The sequence below is a fragment of the Hevea brasiliensis genome, chromosome 4 (genome assembly GCF_030052815.1).
Source record: "Hevea brasiliensis isolate MT/VB/25A 57/8 chromosome 4, ASM3005281v1, whole genome shotgun sequence".
In the NCBI taxonomy this organism is placed as follows: domain Eukaryota; kingdom Viridiplantae; phylum Streptophyta; class Magnoliopsida; order Malpighiales; family Euphorbiaceae; genus Hevea; species Hevea brasiliensis.
In genome coordinates this window covers 108890764-108909219 of record NC_079496.1, presented here as the reverse complement: position 1 = coordinate 108909219, position 18456 = coordinate 108890764, and the positions used below count along the sequence as shown (strand labels likewise).

The following is an 18456-nucleotide window of genomic DNA, read 5'->3' as shown; positions in this document are numbered from 1 at the left end:
TATTCAACAAAATTTTTACCTAAATTTACTTATTATAAATATTTTTATTTAGTAAAATATAAAATTTATCATAATTAATTATTATATTGAAATTAATATACATATACCAATTTTTTTATATAATTTTTTTTATTATATAATTTAAAAATAATTATATAAAATTTATATATTTAATAAATAAATTACACAAAATTCATAAATCTAACTCATTTATTACCAATTTCGCCAATGCTCTAATTCATCCTTAAAAAAAAAAAAAAAAAAAAAAATTTTCACACGTTCATTGCCTTCCTTTTAGAAAATCTCAATATCCCTTTTTCTAACATCACTTTACTTCTGCCTCTATAAATTGGAGTCTCTTTCTTTTTCTTCCATATCCCATTTTCCTAACATCTTAATTTATTATTAATATCCTTTCTTCTTCATATTTCTTTGTGTAGCATGGGCGAGGTTGCTGAGATCATCTACACTAATGGTTTCTCTAAACTTGGCAATCAAAATCATGATCAATCTTCCTGGCAGGAAGAAACCATTGATGGAGATCTCAAATGGTCTTTTGCTTTGAGCAGGTTTGTTTTGATTCATTAATTAACAACTCTCTCTCTCTCTCTCTCTCCCCATGAAAATAACCAGCCTATTATAGCCATGTTCATAATTTTTATCTGCCAACAGTGTGCTACATAAGGGTACTAGCAAGTTTCAAGACATTGCTCTCTTGGACACAAAGCGCTTTGGCAAGGTCTGCAACTGTTTCCTACTTAATCGTGCATGTGTCTGTGTATATATATATATATATAGAATCTCTTATTGCGAGTAATATTGCAAATATTATACAGGTTTTGGTGATTGATGGGAAGATGCAGAGTGCCGAAATCGACGAATTCATTTATCATGAATGCTTAATCCATCCTGCTCTTCTGTGCCACTCTCTGTGAGTCTTTTGCCGCCGCTCCTCCTCCTCCTCCTCCTCCTCTTGTAGCGGTTGTTTTTTTTTTTTAATAATTGGTGACGTTCGAGATTCGAACTTCAAATTTTAAAACAGTTTTAAAGAAAGAATTATTGAATTAAAATTTATTGCGTATTATGAGTTACTTAATGGCTGATTTATTTATTGCAAACTGTTAAGTTAGTTAAATCTAAAAGAGAGAATCAAATCCAGCCTGATTGTATTATAAATTGATCATCTTAATAAAACAAATCTAACAGCAAATAAAATTCCAAACTTTTACTAGCAACTAGAATGACTCCATTTGGACGTCACTTAATTTTTTTTCCCTTCAAATATGAGTTATTGTGTGCATCGAATGCAATTAATGCAAAACCTCAAGTCTTAGATTTGATAAATTAAATTCTAGCCTCCATATCTAAATAAAATTAATAAAACAAAAAAAATCAATAAATACCATAAATAGATATAATTTACATACAAGGACCCTTCATAACTATATATTGAGACTCCTTAATTATTTATATGACACTTTTGCTTTGAGGAATCAAAACTAATTGTTGTTTCATATTAATTTGAGATAAAATATTTGAACTAAATATGAAACTTGAGTAAACCTACTCTTTTTGAACTAGTTTTTGAGTGGAGTTAAATTTTTTGATCAATTATCAGAGTTTACTTTGCTTTAATATTGAGCTAGTAGTATATATGTTTACTTACAAATTTTACATTTCAGATATTTATATCTAAATGTGAGGGGATATATTATCCCGTATTAGTTTAGAATAAAGTATTTGACCTAAATATAATATTTTTCTATGCTAATTATATAATAGACATATATACTTTATTTTTAATTAATGTCCGAATACTTGAAAGTCATTTCATCCCATTTAATACATAAACTTTTATTTAATATTAAATTCTAAACTTATAAAAATGTAATTATTAAACTCTTGAACTTTATAAAAATATAATAAAAAGTTAAAATGCATGTAAGTCATATATGCGCATTTATCAATTATAAAGATTAAATAATTAAATTTTTATAAAATTTAAATATTAAATAGGACGTAATTAAAAGTGCATAACTTGCATTACAGTGAATTGAATATGATCTCTACCAGATAGACGTAGGCCTTACCTAGTGCATGAAAATGCATATTATAATTTTTTTGTCTATCAATAACTGTATGTATCGTGCAATAAATATGAAGAAGGAAACCATTACCTCGGCAATAACGAGCCAAGCTAATATATACAGTGAAGGGTCCTGATAAAAAAATAAAAAAAAAAAGCTTTCAGCCTTAGTTAGGTGGATGAATAAATTTTTATCCGACCACAACTTTTTTTTCATCTCCGAGAAAGAAGAAAAAATGATGTGTTTATCTAACGTGAAGTAATACTTTAACAGCCCTCGAAATGAGTTCATAATGGGAGGTGGGGAAGGTTCAGCTGCAAGAGAAGCCCTCAAGCACAAGTCAGTAGAGAAAGTGGTCATGTGTGATATTGATCAGGTAATTAAAAATTTAATTCAATAATTATTTTTTTATAAAATTAAGCAATTGTTTTGATATAGCCCTTTACATATAATAATAGTCATTTCCTCTTTTGCGGGAAGTGGTGAATTTCTGCCGCACATATCTGACAGTAAATCAAGATGCATTTTGTAACAAGAAGCTCAATCTAGTCATTAATGATGCTAAGTAAAATTTACTTTCTAAAATTTCCTAATTTTTTTACGAGATTTTTTTTTTTTTAAATTCAATTCGTTTAGATAAGAAAAATTCTTTGCTTTAATTATATGGGCTAAAAAGTTTGTTTAATTTGGTGTTGAAAGGGCTGAGTTGGAGAAGAGGAATGACAAATTTGATATTATAATTGGAGACTCGGCTGACCCAGTTGAAGGAGGGCCTTGTTACCAGCTCTACACTAAATCTTTCTATGAGCAAGGTCTCAAGCCTAAGCTCAACGGCAATGGCATTACTCAGGTAGGAACCCAAGTAGGTTTTAAAAAATGGGCCTATTCTTGAACCCAAAATTTCAATTAATGTGTTCTCTTTTGCAGGCTGGACCAGCGGGCATTTTCACCCAAAGGAGGTCTTCTCATCTATTTACAACACAATTAAGCAGGTCTTCAAATGTAGGTTTCTAAACAGAAAGGGCAGCTTTTAGAGCTTGATTAATTAGTAATTGTCCTTAATCTTCTCTCTATGTGGGCAGATGTGGTCGCACATAGTGCTCATGTGCCTTCTTTTGCTGATACATTGGGACGGGTAATGGTTGGTAAATGCAAATTGATGATTTCCATAGAGAACAATCTCTGAGTAATTACTGTTGTTTTCATTTAATAATACATGTGTTTGTGTTAATTAATGTAGGCCTCAGATCAACCCTTCTCCATACATGCTGAAGGGATAGACAGGAGAATTGAAGAAAGAATTGAGGGTGAATTAATTTATTTGAATGGTGCTGCATTTCTCTCCTCTGCAACCTTGAACAAGACTGTTTCTCAGTCGTAAGTTACTCTTCTTCTCCCTTTGGCTAATAGGTGAAAATACTTGCTGATTAAGAGCGTTAATTTATTTGTTGCTTCAGGCTGTTGAATGAGACGCATGTCTACACTGAGGATGATGCAAGATTTATTCCGGGGCATGGACTTGGTTACAGAACTTGAGGCTTCAAACCTCTGGGGCCGGAGGGAATTGCTGTATAGAGAAAACTGTACATATATTTACATGTTTCAAATGCCTCAAAAGAAATCAAACAATTGTTAAAAGTGTTTGCTTTTAGATTATATATATATATGGCAGCTTCATTGGGCTGTTTATATGACTCAATATCTCAAAAACATGTGAAAGCTTTGTCTAAATTTAATCATTTATGAGGCATTCCTCCATTCAGAGCGACCTATTATTTCCATGGTTAATGTAGTTATCTCTTATACGGTGCACGTGAACATTGAACATTTATTTCCAACATAAATGAGCTGAAAGGCCAGTAGAGTACTATAAACATTATCCATCAAAAAGAAAATTTCAAGATTCTCTTTATATTCAGCTTCTTTGAACAGGAACGAAGTTGACAACTGCAATAAAACCCCACCAGCTTTGCTAAACACTATGTTCTTTAGACATAGAGATATGCCAGGACCTGCTGCTTCTGGCATTACCACAGAAGCTGTTAACGCAGCTCTTTTGAGGGACAATAATGGCAAGGTGAATGTCAATTGCTGCCACATTTGAATCTCCTGGAATGTACCATAAAGAGCTTCAAAAGGAATCGTGTGTATTGCTGAATGATATGACAAATCCCTGTCAAAGGTAGCCAATTGACTTAACTGTGAAGAGAATCGCCTACAGCACAATGTTGGAACGTCTTTAAGCTTCTATTGGCCATCTTAGTTTGGCTATCTTTCTGAGGGTGATAGGCAGTCGAATATTGAAGTCCTACTCCTTGTAAAGCAAACAATTCTTTCCAAAACTAAGGAAGAGGGAGTATCTATCTGATAATGGTTTGTGGCATGCCATGGGGTTAAAACACGCCATCCATGAAACTTGGGCCATCATCTGTGTTAGAATATAGCTGTCATTGACCCAAAATTACAAGCCTCAATTTAGAATTTATTCTAGGCCTTATTTTTTGCTATCAACTTTCTTACTATACTTAGCTCTCTTATTCTTTTATATATAGATCTCTACTATAACTCATTGTAACACACAAATATATAATACAGATATACATTCTTTCATAGTATCAGAGCCGTAATTTTATAGTTGTGAGATATTTGCTTTGGGTCTTTTGGGGTATTTGATTACTTTGTTTTTTTTTTTTTAGGCTTTCTTTGATGGATTTTCATCTTCTCATTCCATCTTTTGTCCAGTAGTAATTATTCATTGTATCCATTTATTTTCACTTTGGCTTTATCTCACAATTCTAATTTCATGGAAAAATTTGATATGTCATAGCCTATTGGCACCATTTTGAATGGATCCAATTATGTTCTTTGGTCCCAAGAAATGTCTAGCTTTCTCAAAAGCTAGAAGCTATGGCGTTATGTGTGGGAGGGGGGCAAGGGTCTACATTATGTCACTGGTGATGCCACGAAACCCACTGTGATCAAAGGTGAAGATGAATCCAAATATGCCGACCACCTTGAAGAATGGGATTGTAAGAATCATCAAATTCTTACTTGGCTACGCAACACCTGTGTTCCATCCATCAAATTTCAATTTGGACGATTTGACACTGCCAAAGAAGTTTGGGACTTACTGGTCAAGCGTTACTCCACTACGAATGATATTCATCGATTTCAACTCTATGGTACTCTTCACTGCATGCACCAAAAATTAGGTCAGTTTATTAATGATTTTTTGTCTGAAATGATTGCTCTATGGGATCAATTGTCAGCATTTGAACCACTTTGGCATGACACCCCTGATGCTGAACACTATGCTAAATAAAGAGATGAATTTCAGGCATACCAATTTACCTTGGCTTTAAATAATGAATTTGAGTCGGTCATATCCTCTCTGTTACATAGGGATCCTTTTTCCAAACTTGAGACTATAGTTATAGAATTATTGGCTGAAGAAGCTCGTTTTGCTACCTTGAAATCTCAGCAGTCCATTATCACTACTGACACAGTTTTACCAACACCAGCATCTTCTCAATCACAAAAAGTGACTTGCAGGTATTATCGCAAGCCAGGGCATCTTATTTCCAATTGCTTTAAGTTGCAGTCCAAGCAAGGAACTGGATGAAATAATTAATCACAATTTAAGTCTAGTAAGGCTTCTTATCACACTGCTGTTGCTGCCACAGAAAGTTGGTCTTCTGGTGAAATATCTACCTTAGATAAACTTCTTAACCAAATAAATATTGATACTTTAAAACAAGCCTTAGCCCACTCTATCACTGGTGTCTCCACTTGCACTGCTTCGTCAGTCACTCCAGGTGCATCTTCTTCTTGGTTTTTTGACTCTGCTTGCTGTAACCATATGACAGCTGACTCTCATCTTTTCAAAACAAAACATACCATATCTCATTCTCCTGTTATTCATACTGCTGATAACTCATGCATGTTTGTCAGTCATATTGGTGATGTTTCTGCTTAAGCTTTGTCTTTACCTAATACCATTCTTGTTCCTAAACTGTCTCTCAATCTTATTTCTATTAGACAATTATGTGATCTTGGTCTTAATTTACATTTTTCTTGTCATGGTTGTTATGTGCAGAATCCGCAGACAGGACAGTTCCTTGGGACCGGCCGTAAAGTTGAACGTCTGTTTGAATTGACATCTCTTCACCTTCCCTCACATACTGCATCTCTTCCTATCCCTCCATCACAATGTGCTGCCTTTGTGTCTACCTCTACCTGGCATTCTTGACTTGGTCATGTCTCCTCTTCTAGACTAAAATCTTTATGTTCTAGTGGTCTTTTAGGAAATATTAAATATAAGAATTTTGATTGTGCTTCATGTGAACTTAGGAATCATCGTGCTTTACCTTTTAATAATAGTGCTTCTATTTCCCTTTCTATCTTTGATCTTGTGCATACTGATATATGGGGTCCCTTTCCTATTCCCACCATGGGCAATGCCACTTACTTTGTGATATTTGTGGATGATTACTCTAGATTTACTTGGATTTATTTTATGAAAAACCATTCACAATTGTCTCAGATTTATGCTAATTTTACTGCTCTTGTCAAAACTCAATTTTCCTGTACCATTAGAACTCTTCGAACAGATAATGCCATGGAGTATAAAGATATTGCGTTCCTCAATCTTCTCGCTCAATATGGCACTACTATTCATCAATCTTGTCTAGGTACTTCTCAATAAAATGGTCGTGCAGAACGCAAACACAGACACATTCTTGACACTATACGCACTCTTTTAATTTCTTTTTCTTACCCAGAACGTTTTTGGGGATAAGCTGCTCTTACAGCTGTCTACACCATCAACCGCATTCCTTCTGTGACAATCGGTAATCAAACTCCTTATAAACGTTTGTATGGTCTCTCTCCTGATTACAGTCTTCTTCGTGTTTCTGGGTGTGCTTGTTTTGTTCTTCTTCAGCCACATGAACGCTCAAAATTGGAACCTCGTGCTCGGTTATGTTGTTTTTTGGGCTATGGTATTGAGCATAAAAGGGTATCGATGTTGGGATCCTATATCTAAGTGTCTTCGTATCTCTCGTCATGTCACTTTTTTGGGAACATAAAATGTTTTCCATCCTCTCTAAATTTCAATGTTCAGACAATCACTCACCTTTCTTCACTAATTTGTCTATTGAGCTATTCCCTGATACATCTTTTCTTAATGACGACAAGACTCTCCTTCCTAACATCTTTAATGCAAGACAAACAGATGATCAACCTATGGTATCGCCTGAGAGATCTAGTTCATCTGCAGATTCTGTCTCTCCATCCACAGTTCCTATTTCTTCTGATGTTGTAACTCCTAGAGTACGTCGCCCACCATCTTATCTTCATGATTATCATTGCTACTCTACTATAGTTTCTTTGCATGAACCTTCCTCTTATAGGGAAGTTAGTACTAATCCTCTTTGACAGCAAGTAATGCAAGACGAATTGCAAGCCTTATCAAAGACCTATACTTGGAACTTGGTTGATTTACCGCCTGGTAAAACTGCTATAGGATGCAAATGGGTTTATAAAATCAAAACTTGAGCAGATGGCTCAGTGGAATGTTACAAAGCTCGATTAGTGGCAAAGGGCTTTACTCGGGAGTATGGTATTGACTATGAAGAGACTTTTGCTCCTATAGCTCGTCTCACATCTATTTGTAGCCTCATAGCTCTTGCAGTTGTGCGTAAATGGACACTCTTTCAGATGGATGTGAAAAATGCCTTTTTTAATGGGGATCGTTCCGAAGAAGTTTACATGCAACCTCCACCTGGTTATGATCATCCTCCTGGTAAGGTTTGCCATCTTCAAAAGGCTCTGTATGGTTTTAAATAGGCCCCTAGAGCATGGTTTGCAAAATTTAGCTCCACAATCAGCAAATTGGGTTTCTCTTTCAGCTCTTTTGACACTACTCTCTTTGTTCGCAAAACTGATAAGGGCTACACTCTCTTGTTGTTATATGTGGATGATATGATAATCACTGGAGATGATTTGCAAGGAATTGAAGAAGTGAAAAAATTTCTTGGCACTCAGTTTGAAATGAAAGATCTTGGTCATTTGAGTTATTTTCTTAGGTTGGAAGTCTCTTCTGATGATACAAGCTATTATTTTTCTCAAGCAAAATATGCCACTAATCTTCTTTGTCGAGCAGATTTGACAGATAATAAAATTGCTAATACTCCACTTGAGGCAAATGTCAAACTTTCACCTACTGATGGAGCCATTTTGGATGATCTGAACCTTTATAGGCAGTTGGTTGGGAGTCTTATCTATCTCACTGCCACTCGTCTAGACATAGCATATGCAGTTCATATTGTTAGCTAGTTCATGGCTGCTCCTCGCACTTCTCACTTTACTACGATTCTTCGTATCCTTCGATACATCAAAAGCACTTCGTTCCATGGTTTTCATTTCTCTGCTCAGTCATCTCTTAAACTAAAAGTATATTCTGATGCTGATTGGGCTGGTGACCCTACTGATAGATGATCTACCACTGGTTATTGTTTCTTTCTCGGAGATTCACTCACCTTGTAGCGTAGTAAAAAGCAAACAGTAGTTTCTCGCTCTAGTACAGAAGCAGAGTACAGGGCACTAGCTGACACTACTTCTGAACTTCCCTGGTTAAGATGGCTATTACAAGACATGGGTGTCTCTCAATCTGACATTGCTACAAACATCTATTGTGACAATTAAAGTGCCATCCAAATTGCCCACAGTGATGTATTTCATGAACGTATAAAGCACATTGAGATTGATTGCTATTTCGTTCGTCATCATCTTGTTAGAGGCACTCTTCGTCTCATTTTGGTTTCTTCTACTAATCAGATAGCTGATATCTTCACCAAAGCTCATCCACCTGGGCGATTCAAGACTTATCTTGCAAACTCAAGTTAGCAAATACTTTGCCTACTTGAAGGCAGATGTTAGAATACAGCTGTCATTGACCCAAAATTACAGGCCTCAATTTAAGATTTATTCTAGGCCTTATTTTTTGCTACCAACTTTCTTACTATACTTAGCTCTCTTATTCTTGTATATATAGATCTCTGTTGTAACTCATTGTAACGCACAAATATATAATACAAATATACCTTCTTTCAATCTGTGTCATATAAAGGCCATATAAGGCAAAGATATGGCTAAACTTAGTAATCTATCCACTATTACAAAGATAACTAATTTGCCATGAGATTTAGATAAACCATCAATGAAGTCCATTATGAGGTCTGTAGATATGGTGGTAGGAATTTACAAAGGTTGCAGTTAAACTTGGGGAGGCTACAATCTTGTGCTTGTGTAGCTGGCAAGTGTCACAATATTGTTTGAGGTTCCTCATTGATTTTCATAATCCAGGACAATGGGCAACAGAAGATAACCTTCGAGCTATAGCTTGGTCACAAGAGTGCCCACCTACAAGAGAATCATTGAACAATTTTAACATCCATTGAAGGGAAAATTCTAGCATGCACTCAAAGTACTAAAAAATAGTGCTCTTATAGACAGTAATTATGATAATTCCTTGAATTAGGGAGTAGTGAGTCCCATGTCTTGTGAGAGAAGGAGCATATACTCAAGAAACACACAATAATCTCAACATAATCTAGAAATTGGCCATGTTTTTAGATGTGTTTTTAAGGTTCTTAAAGGATCAAACCAATTTTACGAAGAGTTTTTCGAGAGTCATAGTTTTTGAAACAGTAACTAAACTAGGTAGGTAGTTTCTAAAATTCAGTAACTAGCTTTTGTTCTGCTTCAGACAGTAACAAAATTAGGGATTTAATTTCCAAAACTAGCTAATTAATTTCACCATGGTTTTACAGAATAGCCAAATTTTCACAAAATCTGAAGCAATTAAAGTTTCGCAAGTTCTGATAGAATAATGGCTAGGTTTTTTGAAAAATAGATCCTTGGGCCTTATTTTATATTATAACAACCCGTTTCAAATTTTAAGCACATAATATAATAAATATTATATCATAATATTCAAATATATTATATAAGTAAATATAACTAAAATATATTTGATATTTAAATAAGTATGTACATTATATTTAAATATATATTGCATATTTATTTCAAATATGTTATTTAATTTAAATAATTTTTTTTTAAATTAAATATAATTAATATATTTTTATTGTATTTCAAATATTTATTTTATAATATTTATTATATAAAATATATATCAAATATATAAATATATTATCTTACGAACTGTATTTATTATACATAATAAATATAAAATATATTCACTATTTAAATAAAAAATTTAAATCAATTGACTATTTTATTAATAAAATAAAATTTTAGAAACTTAATTATTTTATATTAAAAATGGAGTTAAAGACATTTTAATTATTTTTATTATAATTAATAGTAATTTAAATGAAGGAACTAATTTATATAAATAATAAAAAATGAAAGACTAAATTATTCGACTTTGAAAATATAAAGACTAAGATGGTGTTTGTCTTAATTAAATTTTAAAAATAAATTTACTTATTTATTTATATCATTTTTGTAATATATAAGCTAAAAAAAAGTTGGGACTGATTTTTCAATTTAGTGCTTATAAATCATGTACTTATAAGTTGCTTTGATAAAATATTTTATTAAATTTTTTTTTAATTTTTTAAATTTTATCAAAAATTTTATTTAATATTTTTTTAACTATTTTAATAATAAATATATTTATAAGCTCTTTTTATTAAACACATCAATTATTTATGTCTCACTTATTTAATTAAACATATAACTATTTAAAATTTTAAATATTTTATAAATTAAATTAACTTATAAGAACTTGATTTTCATAACTCAAATAATCTTTAAATTATTAATTTTATAAAATATGAAAAACTATATTATAATTTATCCATAAAATTGAAATGGCTAACTGGCACCTTATTGTTCATCTACCTTTGACAACACGAATATTTAAAGTTGGTATCAGATTTAAAAATTCAAAGCACCATGAGTGTTGTATAGACCCTTCTTTTTCTTTTAATATCAAAAACTGTGTATAGTTTTATAGAATAAGGTAGAAACTGGAGTATTAAACTATCAACGAAATGCCAAGATTGTGCTATATGCTTTTCTTTCCTTCCTAAATAATTCTTCATACGCAATAATAATTATTATAATAATCTCCGTCTATGTATATAAATGTAAGAAAATAAAAGTTGGTAACGATGGCATGGGAACAGACCTCGGGATCGCAAATTACAAGGCCTTTGTCTTCTATCTCTGCAAAGCAAAAGTGCAAACTATAGTGGACCATCTCTCTCTCCCTATTACCTAAGCTACTATTCTCGTTATTTCTCCTTTGCCAACTTTTACGTGGCTTTGTTAAAATTTTCTTATCGGCCGTGATCGAGTGTGAGGTCCAAGTTACTGTCGTTTCTTTCATGACCTTTTCATTTTAAGATAAATTTTGATAATTATTTTAAATTTATTTAATTATAATATTATATTTTTTTAATTTAAAATTATAATATTATATTTTTTAATTTAAAAATATAATATAATTTTTTTAATTTTTAAATTTTATACAATAAAATCTCTCTAATATCTAATTATTAATTTTTTAATTAATCACTTATTTAAATAGTTTTAATATAAAATTTAATCAATATTTTTTTTTTCTTAAATTATATGTAAATTAAATTTTTATTCTCTCTATAGTTAAAATAATTTTTCATGTATAAAGAGAATAATTTTATACTTTACATAAAAGATGAGAGAGAAATATTAATTAAACACTATACGAGAACTATTTACATTAATTTTTAATTAAAAAATTAATAATTAAAAATTAAAAAAATTTTACTATATAAAATTTAAAAATTTTAAAAATTTTATATTATATTTTAAAATTAAAAAATTATAATATTATAATTATATAAATTAAAAAACAATTATTAAAATTTATCCTTTTCTTTTTATCTTTTCTTCACTATCCTTTCCAGTTTTGTAGGTTTATGGTAAAGTTTTCCACTGCTGGATACCATGTAATTATACTCTGGACCATAACAATTTCGCCATTTATTTTTCTGGGGTGACTATTTTTTCACAGATCCTCTGTGCGATTTTGTATGCCGTTATATATATATCATGGGCAGTAATTTTGCAAAATGTTATCACCCACAAGAAACACTCATCTTTTCCAGGAAAAGGACAAGAAAATCATTAAACCTAACATAAAAGTGGATCAAAGAACAGATGCAACCGCTGCCAGATATGTCCAGAAAGATTTATATAATAGAAATTTTTAATGAGCAAAAATAGTAGCATTTATGTACAATAAATAGGCACCAGCTCAGTCGGCGACGATAAAAGCTCTCTGTAATGAACTGTCAGGTTTTGGGAAAATTCACTGTTGTTCATTAATTAATTCCAGTACCCAAGAAAAGAAAAAAACAGGTGCGCAGGAAAAAAAAAAAAAAGAAAAACAGTGTGCAGAAAACCTTACATTTTAGATTTTTCCCTTCTTTGTAAATTCAAAGCTTAGAAGAATCAAAATTCTGTGAATCAGTACGAAACTTGTTGGTTTTATATACAATTGACTACTTGAAATGTGTTTTAATTTCTTGGAAATGTTATAGTTTTGAGACATCGAATCTCCTGATTTTATCATGAAGTACAATTAATTAAGTTTAATAAATGATATAAAATGCCTTAAAAATCTAATTTTTTCATCAATAAGTCGTTTTAAGGGATGTGTTCAAATAAAACATGAAATGTTTAGATAAGATAAAATGTATTCGGTTGATATGTGATATGTTAGGAGAAAATGAGTTCGGATAAGAGATAAAAAGTTTGAATGAAATACATTATACTCTTACAATGTAGGATATTTAGATATAATTTAAAAATTAAATGCATGCCGATAGGTTTGATTATGTTTCCGTCGAGAATATCACTAGACTATAGGTGATGCTGTCATAATACATGAAAGAAAATGATTGGATATGAGCTCTCAAAATCTTGATTAGAGCAAAAAAGGCACTATACCCTGTAAATATGATTATAACACAGATCAAGGTATTCAATTTAATTCTATTAATATTTTTCAATATTTATTTTTTTTTTAATATTTACTGAATTGAGTCGTTTGGGCCATCGATATAATATTTTTCATAGTTGCTGGCAGTTTTAGAACTATTTACTAACCCAAAAATCTCAGACAACATTAATTAAAAAAAATTATTTCATAAATGAATTGATAAAAAAATTAATTAGAAATTTGTTATATATATATATATATATATATATATATATATATATATATATATATATATATATATGTGTGTAGTATTTAAATTGCTGAAAAAAAATAAATTCTGAATTTTTTTAAAATTTATTAATGATCACTAGTTTCTATTATAATCACAAATTATATTCCATGGATATATACAATTTAATTAGGTGATTGGAATATTAATTATGATTATGGTGGAAGGTTTGTCAAACAAAAATTTGGTGGTGGATTAAACCAACATTATTCTTCTCATGGTTGCAGCCAACTTGTCCCACTCCACACCCACTGTACGGAATCTCCAACTAGGGAAGATTAGAAGAATCATCATAACCCATAAATATTATTATTTTTTATCAAAATTAAAAAAAAATTATTTTATTAATTAAAAATAGAGTATAAAAAAATAAATTAATATATTATGTTTTTATAAAGATAAAATTAATCACTTATATAAAAATTTAAAAAATTCAATAAATAACCTCTGAGTTTAAATTTTTTATTCTATACACCTCATAGAGTGATATTTAAAAAAAAATAAAATATTTTAATAATAAAAATGGATAATAACCCTATTAAAGAAAAGAAAACACAATAAAATTTTAAGTTTATCCATGAGAATATATCTGAAGATTAGTTCACTCATTAACAGTGATCAATTATAGTTTGAAGGAAATATAAAAAAAATTTGTTCTAAATGAATATAAATATAAAAATTATTAAATTTTTTTTTAAAAATTAATATAAAAGAAAGAAGAGAGATTACTATGAATAAAATTATTCTAAAAAAAGAAAAATTATATAATAAAATTAATATATATATATAACGATTTCATTATAATTATTAATTATGATGAATCTCACATAGTTTCATTATGATTAATTATTATAATTAAATTATTATATGAATAATAGTTATATAAAAAAATTAAAAAAATATAAAGGGCTAAGAAGGATAACCCATAAATCTTAATCTTATCTTAATCATTTAACACCAGAAAAACCCCTTCATTAATTATATTTAACACATCAAACTACAAAGTTGTTTCATTTTTATAGAATAAGTTACAACTCCACCAAGCAATTAATTAAACAAATTAATATAGATTCTAATCATATGGGTGGCGTAAAATTTTGATCACACACACAATTTTTTTAATAGTTGCGGACTGACCCATTTCACATTACTAACCTCTGCATGCCTGTCACGTAAATTAATCATATTTTTGTAGGCAATTATTAGGTCTACCATCAATAAACCAGATCTTGTTATTTTATAATTCTTTATGCTTCAGTTTGCTGTCTCCGTCCGCTTAATTTCAACTTCAGCTTGTACTTCTAGCCGCTTAATAATCATTACTTCTAAACCAATTAATCTTGTGATATAGAAATTTAATAAAAAAATAATTATTATTTAATGTTAATATTAAATCTATTTAAAATTTTTTAATTAATTGTTTTAAAATTATTATATATAAAATATGTAAATTTTAAATTAAAAATTTTACTTAATATATTTTTAAAAATATTTATTTTATTAATAGTTTTAACAAACAATTCCTTATTGTATTTTATATTATATTATATCTAACATCTTCTCAATATCTCTTATTCTTTTGTGCTCATCGTAAGCATCATAAGATTCCACAAAAAAGGAAAAATGTATATTAGATAGGAAATTTTGTGTAGGTTGGCATATTTATTTATATTAATTAATACCTATATTTGGAAATAACATTCTGTTGACAGTAATGGGCGTGATAGAAGCTTTTAAGTCGTCGTAAATCACTTTTTTTTTAATATTAATTATTTTTATCATATTATTATAGAGTTATGATAATATATTTACATATATAATAGATTTAAAAATTTTCAGACAATAATTTTTAAAAATTTCTCTTGAAAATTTTTTATATAAACAGAATTTTAAAGAAAAAGAAATTAAAGAAGTGAATAATAAAAAGTAACGACACCTCTATAAATAGATATATTTTTTTTTAATTCTAATAAATATGATTTTTTAAAACTAATTAAATAAGTATCTCAATGTCTATTTTTAATAGACATTATCTTTTTATGAATAGACATATCTATTTATTATTAAACATAACTATTAAGATTTATTTTTAAAAATAAAATAATAAAAATAAAATTAATTATTTTAAAACATGCCAAATGCCTATATATATATATATATATATATATATATATATATATATATATATATATATATATATATATATATATATATATATATATATATATATCTTTTTCTTCACTTTTTTCCCTCTAATTTTTATTTTATTTAAATTATCCTTTTCCATATTATAAATACTAAAAGCTTTTTATATTTTAGTAATATAAAATTTTTTTCTCATTTTATTATCTTTATTATCTAATGTGTAAGCTATTTATATCACATTCCTTCTGTAATGGTGTCTTGTTTCGACTATGAATTATAAGATTTACATGAACACGCCCCATAGTTTTAATTAATGAAAGTTGCAGGATGATACATTTTTACAAAAGCAATATATAATATGTACAAATTAATTTATTCCAAGATTTATTTTATACTTGGTTTGTATAACGTGAGCAAGCCCTTGAGCCACAATGCCACATGCCTTCTAGATGGCAATAAAATTGAATCAAACATAGAAATGTGCAATGAAATAATTTGAGTGCACTTGATAACATTTTTTACAAATAATTTTGATTGTGGTTCAAATTTGAGAGTTTTCGAACTTAAAAATAATTCTAATACCATAAATTAAAATTGATTAGTTTACTTCATGTAAACATTAAGATTACCATATTTAGTTTTTTTTTTTTTAATTTTCTATTTGAAATTTAATATTTTATAAAAATTCAATTCAATTAATTTTTTTTATCAATTTTTATATTTATAATAAAAAAAATTAATTCTTTTTTAACTTTTAAAAAAATCAATTAAAAAATGAAAATAAATACAGCTGTGCCTGAATTGAATTAAATTGAATTCTTTTCTTACAAATGATTTATTTCAAATGGACTGTTTGGACATTAAAAATTGAAAGATTAAAAATTTAAATTTAATTTTATCATATTAGTAATATATTTTTAATTATTGGACAATTCAAGCTTGGTATGTTTGGTTTCTTTCTGTTTTGTGTATGTGTGTGAATGCTGGTGAATGAGCAACTTTTTTTTATTATAAAAAAGTTTAGGGTAGGAAGGTATTCTCATTCCAGAGTCAGAGAGTCTATAACACTGTGAATGTAGATGCTTGGGCAACTTTGGGGTTAACTAAAATGGTAATATAGAAGAATACTAAATTTGGTTAGGTTTTAGAGGAAGCTGGTCCATGGCTAACCAACCACCCTCCTTTGATAATTTGTAGTTTTATAGCCCTCCACTCCCCCCATTTTCTGTTCTTTACCTTTCAAATTTGCACGAAGTTCATACATAAGCAACTAATCATAGACCTACAAGTCATTAGATTCATTAACTTTGCTAATTAAAATATACTAAGTATAACACTCCTTTACATGATGATTTTTATAATGCAAATGCTTATAAATATACTAGCTATGCCAATTCATTTTTGAACATGAAAAACTTTCAATGGAAAGAAATTGTCAAAATCTAAATCCTCTTTAATGCTAAAATATAATTAATCAGTTGGACTATTAATTTAATAATTTGGTTAATCTAATTTTAATTATTTTATAGTTTTATTACGATTATTAGATTAATAGTTTAGCGAGTGTCTAATTATAATACAAAAAGTCAAATATTTGGAGTTTTTATATTTTTAAAAAAATTTTAAATTTTTTAAAAATATGTATATATATAAGGAAATAATTATTATGTACACTAAAGTGTGTCTAATATTGTTTTGTTTATACCATTGATGTTTGATATAAGTGTTTCGGTATTCTTAACTAACTTTTAAGTGAGATCAAGTATTCGATTTTCATGAATAGAAACGATGTTCGTTTATTAGGCTGGAAAAACATATGCAATATGCAAAAATATTGTTTGATTCATGCAAATGATTTGACAATTATATATTGAATTAATATAGAATAATTAAGTACTTAATTATTTTGCTACTAATGCCAGCTTCTTATCATGTTTTTATGCTTACTTGTCTAGCTTTTGTTGTCACACATCCATCGATATAAGGGAAAACATAAAGATTTTAACAATCATCTCCTTAAGTTAGATTTTGGAATTTAATTAGATTTAATTTATTTTTTTTTACATAGTATTAAAGTTAATTTATTATTTTGATGTTGAGCCATCAATGCAGATCTTCAGTCCTATGAATTTGCCTCAAATGTTTAAGTTAGACAACCTATTATAGATAGTCTTTCCAATTTTACGTTTTAGATTTTTATACCTGAATATGAGGGATGTTTTATCTTCCTATGCATACACACATGAGATAGCTCAAAAATGAATAATTAATAAAAAAAATATAAATGGAAATGAATACTTTGGGAGAAGGAAAAAATCTGGTTTGTTGGGGAGTTGGACTGGGAAATGGGAATGGTGAATGGTGATGATGGTAAAGCAATGTTCAAGTAATTGGAGGCCACCACAAAAATCTACAAAATCCAATTTCTGAGAAAGAGAGAGAGAGAGAGAGAGAGAGAGAGAGAGAGAGAGAGAGAAGGAAAGCAAAAGCCCTCACTTTCTCTATTCCCATGGGCGACGATCTGCCTTTGCCTTTACCATCAGACCCTCTCATTTTGCTTGTGATTAGGATCTCGAATCTTTCGTTTTCCTTCCTCTTTTATTTTCTCTTTCTTTCCTTTCCTTTCCTCTCTTTCTTTCTTTTCCTCACTTGCATCAAAAACTAAACTGTACTGTCAGTATCTCTCTCAGTTTAGATCATCATCTCAATGATTTACTTTCCTTTCACTAAAAAAAAATATTCTCTCTTCTTTATTCTATTTAAATACACTAGTGTATGATTTATTTCTTGACGTACATCTACATATGTGCATTATCAGTAATATTAGTGTCGCCTTTAAAATTGTCTTCAAACAAGTCAGAAAATTGGATCTTAATATTAGAAAAACAGAACTGAGAAAATAGAAAAAGAAAAAAAAA

General features: G+C 29.2%; 1 pseudogene; it reads left to right on the top strand.

Moving 5' to 3' along the window:
* The first annotated feature begins 441 nt into the window (after nucleotides 1–441).
* On the top strand, nucleotides 442–3623 carry LOC110642641 (thermospermine synthase ACAULIS5-like; annotated as a pseudogene).
* The last annotated feature ends 14833 nt before the right edge of the window (nucleotides 3624–18456 follow it).